Genomic DNA, 10,456 nt, shown 5'->3' on the forward strand with positions numbered 1-10,456 from the left:
TATAAAAAGGAAACACTGACAAAACCATAGGATAAGAGGGGTACAACTCCACGCAATTCCCACCACCAGAACTCTGTATCCCATCCCCTCCCCTGACAGCTTTCCTATTCTTTATCCCTCTGGGAGTATGGAACCAGGGTCATTGTGGGATGCAGAAGGTGGAAGGTCTGGCTTCTGTAATTGCTTCCCCATTGAACATGGGTGTTGACAGGTCGATCCATATGCCCAGCCTGTCTCTCTCTTTCCCTAGTGGGGCAGGGCTCTGGGGAAGCAGAGCTCCAGGACACATTGGTGGGGTTGTCTGCCCAGGGAAGTCTGGTTGGCATCATGGTAGCATCTGGAACCTGGTGGCTGAAAAGAGAGTTAACATATAGAGCCAAACAAAGTGTTGACTAACTAAAGGCTGGAATAGTGCAGATGTAGAACTGGGGGGGGGGGAACCCTCCATTTTGTTGATAGCTAGTAGGCATATTTTAGTTATATTCCAAAGAGCCTGTGGCTATACTATTTTTTTTTGTTTGTTTATTTGTTTTTCTCGTAAGATGTCCCACAGAAAACGAATGGGCAAATACATACAAATATAGACAGAAATTGTAGAAATATTAGTCGACCCATACCTGCAACTGCTGAAGCTTCCAGTGGAGGGACGGTGGATCCAGAACTTGGGTGGTGGGGACGGTGCAGAGCTATACCCTGTTATCTTGTCATTTTGTAAATCAATATTAAATCACTAATACAATTTTTTAAATTATCGACTTAAAATTAGCACTTGATATTGCTATGAGAAATAAAATAAAATTTGTTTCTTTGTTTTTAGGAAAGTAGAAACAACCTTCTTAGTATTTGGCTGACTTCTAGCTTAGCTACTGACTAAGTGAGACTAGGTATTTATAACAACTCTCTTGAGAACTACAGCTGTTCTTTTGTTCTTTACATTTTTGTGAATTATCTCTCTATCTGAGATATATGAGAATTTACCCTCAGAAAGTTTGCTTTCCTCCTTTAAAAAATATTTTATTTATTTTAGTGAAAAAGAAACAGAGAGAAAAATACAGAGACCAGAGTACTGATCAGTTTGGCATATGGTGGTGCTGGGGATTGAACCTGGGACCTCAGAGCCTCAGGATCAAAGGTCTTTAACAGAACCACTATGCTCTATCCCCAGTCTTCACATTCTTGTGTGTGTGTGTGTGTGTGTGAGAGAGAGAGATTTAACATTGTTTTTACAGAGTTATCAAATTCTAGGAGTATTTTCATTTTTTAAATTATCTTTATTTATATACAGGATAGAAACAGTCAGAAGTCAAGAGGGGAAAGTGAGATAGAGAAGAGACAGAGAGACATCTCCAGCCCTGCTTCACCACTCACAAAACTTTCCCTGGGAAGTGGGGACTGGGAGCTTGAACCTGGGTCCTTGTGTGTTATAACACGTGCGCTCACCAGGTGCGCCACCGCCTGGCCCTCCCAGGGGTATTTTATATCCGTAGTTGGGGCATTGCAAGTCACCAAATTGCTACTAAGGTTCTATATTCCCACCTGCCTTAACCATCTTAGTCCTCATATTTTGCAAAAGACAGTCGTTATCTTTTTTTTTGCAAGTTCCTTTGTTTTAGTCATCTATACTCTACATAAGAACAAAGTGGTACTACCCCTATGGAAAACAGTTTGAAGAATACTTAAACAAAAACAAGTAAACATGGAACTACCCTGTAGCCCAGCAATACTACTCCTGGGCATCTACTCAGAAGACACAGAAGCACAAATTCAAGATTTATGTGCCTCTGTGTCTACAGCTGCTTCATTCACAAGAGTTAAAGTATGGGACCGAGAATTGAGGTGACTGTGCTAAGAGCAATAAGTAAAGGGATAAAAGCCAACTACCAGCTGTCTTTGCACATCCCTGCTTCTCAGCAACAGTTAGGGCAGTCATCACGTCACGTGTGCAGACTGATCTCATGACAGTCTTGAGATTGTTCTTCCTTCTGTTTCAGATCTGAAATACCTGGCAGCTTTCAGCAAAAATAATATAGAATAGAATAGAATATAGTATAGGATATATATCCTATTATCATAAGTCCACATTCACACATAGAAAGCACTGAAATATTTTTGCTATGAAAATCATTTGGGGGAGTCCGGCGGTAGCGCAGGGGGTTAAGCACACATGAAGTGAAACGCAAAAGACCGGCATAAGGATCTTGGTTCGAGCCCCCGGCTCCTCAGCTGCTGGGGAGTCGCTTCACAGGTGGTGAAGCAGGTCTGCAGGTGTCTGTCTTTCTCTCCCCCTCTCTGTCTTCTCCTCCTCCTTTCTCCATTTCTCTCTGTCCTATCTAACAGTGACAACACCAATATGTACAACAACAATAAAACAACCAGGGCAACAAAAGGAAAAATAAATAAATAAAATATTTTTAAAATTTCAAAAATAAAGAAAAAAATTAAAAAATCGTTTGGTGACTCCAACAATTTAATTTATCAAATTAAGTAAATCAACAACTTGGTTGATTTCAACGGAAGGATTAGTGGGTCCAGTCTCAACTCCCCTCCACCCAGTGTCAATACCCAGATAACAGATAAGGAGAAGTCACACCTGGATAAAAATACAAAAGAGAGATAAGATGCTTTTCAAAAAGCTAACCTGGGATGATCTTTCACCAGGATCTAAGCCAAACAGAAGATAGACTACGTGTTTACATGAAGAATCTCATAGTATTTACACCTAGGTCAGATTCCAAATCCGCTTGAGTGCGCTATTTTTTCTCCATGTTTGTCTCCTTAGGTCACGGAAGAGGGCAGATCAGCTTTGGAGCCTGTCACTCGAGTCCTCTCTTAACTGACAGCTTCCTACTCTGTGGTCTGTATGGGGCGACTCTGTGAGACTCCTTAGTCCTATCGAGCTGATAATTCTGGTAAGACTGATCACTGCCAAAATGGGCCCCACACCTTAGAAAAAACACTTGGCCCTCAGGTCTCTCTTAGTTTTTTCCCCCTTATTTTGAAGATTACAGTTTGAATCACTTGGGGTATTTATTAAAAGCAGATGTACTGCCCCCCCCCCCCCCGAAGATTCTGATTAGAGGTTTGGTTGAGAATAGGGTGGTGGCAGTGGTGGAAGGTGGGAGGAGTATGGGTTTGCCCTTTCTTCTAAAACCCTTGAGAATGATTCTGCCAGTCGACCCGTACAGCTCTCTTCCAAATTTCTCAGAGATGACTTCAGGAAACCACAAATTTAATATTCCACAAATGAGAAGCTATTACTGTATCATATGAAGTCTCAAAGTCTGTGCTGAAAATATAATATCTGTTGCTCTTTCATCTCCGATACAGCAATCTGGGTTGACCCCTGGGTAACAGTGATAAAAATACTTGCTAGTCATACCATGTTGTCTCAGAGTTCTCCTGCCAGCCTATGAGAACAGCATTTCCTATGAAGAACCATATACAAACCCAGAAACCGAGGCACAGAGACGTGCAGTGGTTCTGACACGCTGACTCAGACAGCCAAGTGTGCTAATGGGACCCATGCTTAGCCGGGAAAACATTCTCTCAGAAGAAGCCTGAGAAGCTTCCCTCTTGCATCGCGTGGAACACAGTTTGTAGGAAAAAGTCCAAACTTTTCCATTAAACGCTTCATCAAATTCCGGTACAGTTCACTAGCTAGATGATCTTAGATGCCCTTATTAAGTGCTGTGGCCAGCATGGGCTGCTATAACAAGAGCGCTATAGGCTCAGTGACTAAAGCAACGGAATTTTTTTCTCACAGAGCTGAACACTGGACGTCCAGGGTGCAGCTGCTGGGCAGTGTGGCTCCTGGTGAGAGGCCTCTTGGTCTGTAAGTTGAGTTCCTCTGGTCTCACTTGGCAGAGAGAACACTCTGGTGTTCCCCTCCTCTTAGAAGGCAGTAATCCCACCACAAAATGTGTAGACTTCATCACTTCACTGAGATTTAATTATATCCTAACAGTCTTATCTTCAAATGTCATCACATTGAGGGTTAGAACTTCCATATAGCAGATTCGAACTTTGGGAGTGAAGATTCATTATATATAATTACACTTCAGTTTCTCTGTTTGTAAATCATGTATTACATCTATTTCAAAATTCTGGTACTGAAATAAGATTTTTATAATAAGGCATCATAACTCGACTTAAGTAAGCCATCAAAAATGCATTGACTCTGCACTGTGGACTGACTGCTGCAAAACATCTAAACAATGATCTTCACTTTTTGAACACCGTCATCTTTGGAACTACACCAAGTACAGGTAGGTTTGCATCGTATCCACTGAGCCCTCCGTGGCACCCTTGGGAGCTAGGTATTGTTACCATCTCTGTGTGTGTGTGTGTGTGTGTGTGTGTGTGTGTGTGCACAGCTAGGGCCTTTCTTTCTTTCTTTTTTTTAATTTATAAAATGGAAATATTGACAAGACCATAGGATAAGGGGGTTCATTTCCACATAATTCCCACCACCAGAACTCCGTATCCCATCCCCTCCCCTGATAGCTTTCCTGTTCTTTAACCCTCTGGGAGTATGGACTCAGGATCATTGTGGGATGCAGAAGGTGGAAGGTCTGGCTTCTGTAATTGCTTCCCCGCTGAACATCATGTGTTCGGTTATTTATACTCCACATAGGAGTGAAGCTGTCTGGGAGTTGCCAACCACGTCCTTACTTCACTAAGCATAATCACCTCCACTCAATGTGTCCTGTAGGAAACAATATGGTTTATTTTCCCCCCTTTTTGTTTAATCAGTTGGAGAATAAATAGCCTTCCATTGAGTATATATTCCATTCCCTCTTTATCTGTTTGTTGACTGAAAAGGCAGGAGCACATGGGGAGGGATATTTAGTTCCAGCTGTGCCTGGTGAACAAGTCCTGGAGACCTACTGCTCAGAAGAGTGACATGACTAACAATACTGTCTGTGCGTAAACATAGTGTCCAGAGGGTAGTTCTTATATATAGGATGTTCTTACCAAAAGACAAAGGAGGAAGGGAGGGAGTTTAGAACTGATGATCGAGCGTAGTTATGGTACAGTTTATGGTGAAGGCTTCGTAGCTATAAATGTATCTGCAAATGTAGTAAGATGTGTGCATTAAGTATGCAAAACATCTTCTTTAAATTTCTTTATTGGGAATTAATGTTTTACATTCGACAGTAAATACAATAGTTTGTACATCCATAACACTGCTCAGTTTTCGATATAACAATACAACCCCATCTAGGTCCTCTGTCATCCTTTTTGGACCTGTATTCTCCCCCACCACCACCCCAGAGTCTTTTACTTTGGTGCAATACGCCAATTCCAGTTCAGGTTCTACTTGTGTTTTCTCTTCTGGTCTTGGCAAAACGTCTATTTATACTATATATGTGTGCACGCATGTGTGTGTATGTGTGCACATTTGTGCGTGTGTGCATGTGTGTTGCATGTGTGTATGTGTCTGCATGTGTGTCTGCATGTGTGTCTCTCTGTGTGTGTGTCTGCATGTGTGTCTGTGTGTGTGTGTGTCTGCGTGTGTGTTACATGATCTAACAGTGGGACAAGAAGTATCAAAAGAGTGAACCTAGGCATCATGGTCCTGCCTTTGCCCACCACTTCTCTCAGCCTCCAGTCCTGCCATCTAATGCCCAGAGTTAGCCTCCAGGAGAAACAAAACACACACACACACACACACACACACACACACACACACACACACACACACACACACACACTCTGTCACACACACACACACACACACACACTCACACACACACACACACACACACACTCACACACACACACACACACACTCACACACACACACACACACACACACACACACACACTCACACACACACACACACACACACACTCACACACACACACACACACACACACACACACACACACACACACACACACATATCTCTGAATCATCAGCCTGAGGGTGACATTCTTTTCTGGCTCTAAAATTCTTTCGTGTATGAGCTGTCACCCCACTCCCAGTTTTCTGACTCTGATTCACCCGAGAAGTGCAGAAACATTTATATCCTCTCCTACAGGGGAAATCTGTGACCTTTTTGTAATCCAGTTTGCTGCGTGAACCTCTTGATTAAGAGAAGTTTAGTCTTTATGGGCACTGGTAACCTGAGTTTTAGTTTTAGAAAAATTTGGGACTTGGGATAATCAGCATTACCTATAATATTTAACAATATGTTTGTTGTGAAATTCTTGGAGCAAATATAAAATACTATTGAAATTTACTGAAGAAATTAGAGTGTAATTACTACATCACACGACTGGTATTAGAAACAAAAGCACTGGGAGTCAGGTGGTAGCACAGCAGGTTAAGCACACATGGCTCCAAGCACAAGGACCGGCATAAGGATCCCGGTTCGAGCCCCCGGCTCCCCACCTTCAGGGGAGTCACTTCATAGGCGGTGAAGCAGGTGCAGGTGTCTGTCTTTCTCTCCCCTTCTCTATCTTCCCCTCCTCTCTCCATTTCTCTCTGTCCTATCCAACAACAACGACAATAATAACTACAACAATAAAACAAGGGCAACAAAAGGGAATAAATAAATATATATTTAAAAAAGAAACAAAAGCACTGACAAGAAAAGCCTCTTTTTCAACATAATCACAAAAAATGAGTATGACCACAGGATCTCCATCTGATGGGATCCACGTGCTTGACTACTCCACATAACCACTGGAGAGGCTGGAAGTCAAGTCCAGCGCCATGGAGAAACCACACTATTCATGCAGCCAGCCGGAGACAGGGAATCGAGCATAAAGACAGGAAAATGAGCGACGAGGCCCTGAGCAGTGCAGCAAGGCAGTGCCGGCAGTCTTGGCTGGGTGCTGGAGCACTGCCTTCAGCTACAACTGGACCAGCCACACCACACCGTTAGCTAACAATAGTGGGCTCTAGCGCAGCTGGCTTGAGGCTCTGCAGAAAATAACCTCTGCAGGGATTTCTGCTGGTGACAAGCTGGTAACAAGAAGCATCTTGTGATCATTAGGGAAAGACAGATTCACAATCACAAGAAGAAGGAAACATTTACTCTCATGCTAGTGTGTGTGTGTGTGTGTGTGTGTGTGTGTCCTTGTTTCTGACCTTGTCTTTTTTTTTTTTTTTTTTTTACCAGAACACTGCTCAGTTCTGGCTTATGGTGATGCTGGGGATAGACTCTCGAATCTCAGACTTCAACGCCTCAGGCTTGAAAGGCTTTTGCATAACCTTTATGCTCTCTCCCCAGCCCTCTGACCTTGTCTTATTAACTGATGATTTTAATTTGCTTCATCCACTTAGTTACAATTTTATTTAACCATTTTATAAATAATCGTGATTCCCACAGAGACTCTGGCAGGCCCCTAAATAATTAAACACTTCTGAAGATAGTGACAGCAGGCATTTCTCTCAGAGGAAGCTTGGTTGATAGCCATGATCTCAATCTGAAAGTATCTGGCTTTCCCCTTTTTCTTCAGGTCTCTTTTTAAGCTCTGGCAGGTTGATTAGCTTACAATTAAGAAGACAGCCCTCCCCCACCCCACCCCCACCTCTCAGTTCTTCCAAGCTTTGTGTGTATGAATTGAGCCTTTGGGATTTTTTTTTTCCTCCAGGGTTATTGCTGAGCTCGGTGCCTGCACCATGAATCCACTGCTCCTGGAGGCCATTTTTCCCCCTTTTGTTGCCCTTGTTGTTGTAGCCTCATTGTGGTTATTATTATTACCATTGTTGATGTTGTGCGTTGTTGGGATAGGACAGAGAGAAATGGAGAGAGGAGGGGAAGACAGAGAGGGGAAGAGAAAGACAAGACACCTGCAGACACCTGCTTCACCACCTGGGAAGCGACTCCCCTGCAGGTGGGGAGCCGGGGGCTCGAACCAGGATCCTTATGTAGGTCCTTGTGCTTTGCGCCACGTGCGCTTAACCCGCTGCGCCACCGCCCGACCCCCGAGCCTTTGGGATTTTATATGGAAGTGCTCTTTAAAACCATTAATATCACTCCATTTTGGTCAACAGCTTTGTAGCTATTGAAATGTGTCAAAAGACAAACTGGCAATTCTTGCAAACGCAAAGAAAACATAAAACGCGCTGTGCTTGGAGGGGGGGAACCAAACCAAACCCTTCAGCCCCCATCACCAATTTCAAAGGACAGTCGTCAGGACAGTACTCTTCCCCCCAAAGTGGAAAATTTAGTGTTTTTCTTAAAGGATTTGGCAAGTGCATAACAGAAAACATCCGACCTACTTGATGTATTTAAGGGCTGACAGGCCTGGGTAGTGAGCTTGCTCTGCTGTGTGTGGGATCTGGGTTTGAGCCTGTCGCCAGCTGACCCCCACTTTACCGGAAAAGTTAGAGTCTGTAGTGGCTTTTCCTCTATGGCTCTGTCCCTTTCTCTATCTGAAAAAAGTAGCTTAGAGCCGTGAAGAATATTCTTCTGTGACTACAGAAGAATATCTAAGGCTATAATAGACTGTGTAATAATCTTGCTGAACTAGTCAATGTGACCTCTTTCCCCAAGAACTCACCTATAATCCAGGCTTCAAGGAAGAAAGGATTCTTTTTCTGCTTCTCCCCCACCCACTCTCACACACCCCAGGATAAACTGAAGTCAGAAGCCTGGGAGGGGGCCACCCATGGGTGGGGTTTGTCCCTTCACTGTAAGCCAAGGTCCGGAGAACACTACCAGGACTGGACGCTGGTTGAAACCAAGCCCAGCCTGGAATTCTCCCCACATGAGGTATGACCCGGGTGGGGCTGGAGTGCCTCCTTCAAACACACAGCTGTTACCAGTTTACCAAACTGTCTTTAGAATCTGCAGGTCGGAGAGTGAAATGGGTCGAACTCACTTTCTGTGGTTTGGTTTGCAAATCTGGGAAGGGAGCCAGAGAGTGAATTTTTTTTTTTTTTTTTTTTTAATAATTCTGGTCATGATGTGTTGCTCCAGTGGAATGTAAAGTTATAGCCTCATGGAACTAGGTCTTCAGAGATCATCAGGTGAACCCATGCAGGAGCCTATATACTCATTCTGTCCAACCAGTAGTGGAGGAGGGTCAGCAAAGCTGAACAGCTCTGAGAGTCAGCTTAGCCAGCCGCATTAAAAGAATCACAACAGATGACATACTTTTCACATAAAAAAAAGCATAGAAATTCTAGCACAGAGGTGGGTGATAGGTTCACTTCATTACTTCATTTTGATAGACTAAGAATTAGACACACAAAGGCTTTTTACTACTGTGTTCAGTTGAGAATAATCTTATGGATCATTGAACTGTTGACTACAGATATCTCACCAGAATCTATATGTTAAATTGAGGGGGTTAGGAGAGAACATTTTGTATTTCAAATTATCTTCTAACAATGTTGGGAGAAGAGCAAGTAAAATGGGGGCTCAGCGTACATAGTAAGAAACACAAGGTCTGCTTCAAGTATCTGGGTTTGAGCCCCGGCTCCCCACTTGTAGGGGGCAGCTTCGCAAGCAGTGAAGCAGGTCTGCATGTATCTGTCTTTCTGTTCCCCTCCTCTCTCAATGTCTCTCCATCCTATCCAACAGCAACAACAATGGAAAAAAGATGGCCTCCAGGAGCAGTGGATTTGTAGTGTAGGTGCTGAACCCCAGCGACAACCCTGGAGGCAAAAAAAAAAAAAGCAAGCAGCATTTTTTTAAGGTTTTTTTTAAATCTTTAGTTATTGGATAGAGACAGCCAGAAATTGAGAGATTGGGGAGATGGGAGATGGAAAGATACCTGCAACACTGCTTCACCACTTGCAAAGCTTCCCCCTCTGCAGGTGGGGACTGAGGGGCTCGAACCCTGATCCTTGTGTACTGTAACGTGTGTGCTCAACCAGGTGCACCACCACCTGTCCTCCAAAGCAAATCTTTTAAAAATCTTTTAATTTTTTTTATTATCTTTATTTACTTATTGGGTAGAAACAGCCAGAAATTGAGAGGGAAGGGAAAGAGACAGACACCTGCAGCTCTGCCTCACCACTCGTGAAGCTTTCCCCCTGCAGGTGGGGACCCGGGGCTCGAACCTGGGTCCTTATGCACTGTAACGTGTGCGCAACCAGGTGCACCACCACCCAGCTCCTAAAAAAATATTTTTATTTATTTATTATTGACTAGAGACAGAGAGAAACTGAGGGGGGGAGATATAGGTAGATAGAGAGAGAGAGAAACCTACAGCCCTACTTCACCACTTGTGAAGCTTTCCCCCTGCAGGTGGGGACCAGAGGCTTGAACCTGAGTCCTTGTGCACTGTACTGTGTGTGCTCAACCAGGTGCGCCACTGCCTGTCCCGCCCCCAAAGCAAATCTGTATCTTTTACAAAGTCATTAAATTCGTCATTATTCTTACCTGGAATTTGTGACCAGCCGCAGAAAGCTAAAGAGTCAACAGAAGTCTGTATTTTAGCTCTTTTTTTTTCTCCTGTCCTGTGTGGAGCATGTAGGCATGGAGCCGGAATG

General features: G+C 43.6%; 1 long non-coding RNA gene across 2 annotated transcripts; it reads right to left on the bottom strand.

The window, feature by feature from the left end:
- Positions 1-216: 216 nt before the first annotated feature.
- LOC132538242 (uncharacterized) lies at positions 217-8,612 on the bottom strand. Of its 2 annotated transcripts, XR_009549645.1 has the most exons (4): positions 8,518-8,612; positions 4,975-5,069; positions 618-700; positions 217-351 (listed from the first exon to the last, which is right to left on the bottom strand). It is a non-coding gene; the product is annotated as an uncharacterized LOC132538242 (long non-coding RNA). The 2 variants fall into 2 exon arrangements; XR_009549644.1 differs by lacking the exon at positions 618-700.
- Positions 8,613-10,456: the final 1,844 nt, after the last annotated feature.

Source organism: Erinaceus europaeus, chromosome 4 (assembly GCF_950295315.1).
Source record: "Erinaceus europaeus chromosome 4, mEriEur2.1, whole genome shotgun sequence".
In the NCBI taxonomy this organism is placed as follows: domain Eukaryota; kingdom Metazoa; phylum Chordata; class Mammalia; order Eulipotyphla; family Erinaceidae; genus Erinaceus; species Erinaceus europaeus.